The sequence below is a fragment of the Acyrthosiphon pisum genome, unplaced genomic scaffold, assembly GCF_005508785.2.
Source record: "Acyrthosiphon pisum isolate AL4f unplaced genomic scaffold, pea_aphid_22Mar2018_4r6ur Scaffold_21920;HRSCAF=25285, whole genome shotgun sequence".
NCBI classification, from domain to species: Eukaryota; Metazoa; Arthropoda; class Insecta; order Hemiptera; family Aphididae; genus Acyrthosiphon; species Acyrthosiphon pisum.
This window is the reverse complement of record NW_021771438.1, coordinates 64,209-65,920: the sequence shown is the minus strand read 5'-3', so window position 1 is coordinate 65,920 and position 1,712 is coordinate 64,209.

The window sequence follows — 1,712 nt, the reverse complement described above, 5'->3', positions numbered from 1 at the left end:
AATCATCAGTAATAAAAATCTTATATCCGGCAAGTGTAAATTGTGTGAAAGAAATAAAAAGACAATTAATATTCAAATGAAGAATAGAAACACTTCGGGCTTAAAAAAACATTTGATTTCTGCACATAGGAAAGAGGCACAAATACTTTTTCCGATAAAGCAATCGTCAAAAAATGCAATTGACAAGTTCTTTAAGGGTCCGACTTCTGAACTACAGGTATGTACAATAATGATTGATTAAATATTAGGATTGAGCCCATATTATTAATTAACAAACCCTACACCGCAAAACGTTTTACAACTGAAGACCACTTTTCTAAGTACCATACACATAGTAGTGAATATTTTAACACAACTAGTTAAATCAATTTAAATCTATATTCAATGTTTTAGTAAATTTTGTAATTTTTTTTCATATAAATTAAATGCTTTTTTGCCTTTATAACATTTTAAATGCTTTATTATCTAATATTGTTAATTTAGTAATCGTATATAAAATTATAATATAATATATTTTTATTAAAAGTGCAACATAACGAAGGGGCCCCCTCACGACAGCGGCCCCGGTGGATTTTTAAAGTAAATATTCTAATTATTTTTACTTATAACTTGTAAGTTATAACAAATACCTATAACTTTTGAAAAATGTAATATTCTTTTTAAATTAACCATAATAAATTGATAATTAGGTACTATATATTTGTTATCTGGTTCAATAAACATTCAACCAAGTAACAACTTACTTAAAAAATAAAATTAATAAGATTTTTAGATTATAATATAATGGTCTATTGGAAATATTTATTATTATTAATTAATAAACATTAAACATCATATAAATATTTTTTTGTCGAGTGTTGGCTTGCAGATTTGATCCAAGCTGCACAATCTAGATTGACTAGTAACTTTATTGAATAGAAACTTACAAAATACATTTATAAAAAGTTTATTATTATTATTATGAAAACAATAAACATAATATTTTTTTAAAAAAAGTGCAAAATGAAATAACTGTTATGTTAGAATTTTATATATAAGATAAGCTCTCTCTCTCTATATATATAACTGATATAACTATGTACTAATATAATTATATCTTAGAGATAATAAACAAATAACAATTAACAAATTCTACAAACTCATAGCATAAATAGGGAAAAAAATTTTTTTTTAATATTGCAAGAGTCTTGCAGCAAGACCAAGACTTGGGGTACAAGACCAAGACCAAGACTATAAACGGGTCTGCAAGACCAAGACCAAGACTGAGTCTGCAAGACCAAGACCAAGACCAAGACTGCCATAGTCTTGGTCTTGGTCTTGGTTTGACCATCACTAAATTAAAATATATTTGCAATTCGTTCGATAAAGGACCAAATGAATTACCGGATTTGAAATAACTAATCAGTTCTTTGTTGGTTGAGGTTGAAAATTTTAAGAATAATTCGTGTTCATCGATATCTGACGAATTTATAATGAACGAAATGAACGAACGAAATTTTTGGGCTGCGAATGTATTATTTTATAATATTATTCTGGAATGTACGTCCAGTAGTATTGAAGAAAGAGTACTTCACGATAAGGAAGAAATATCTAAAATTATCAAAAATTTTAGTCATCTGTGTTTATATTCCTCCTAATATCAGTAGAGACATTTATTATGAATATTATGGTTCATATTATGGTTGAGAACATTACTTCAAGTAACCCTGACC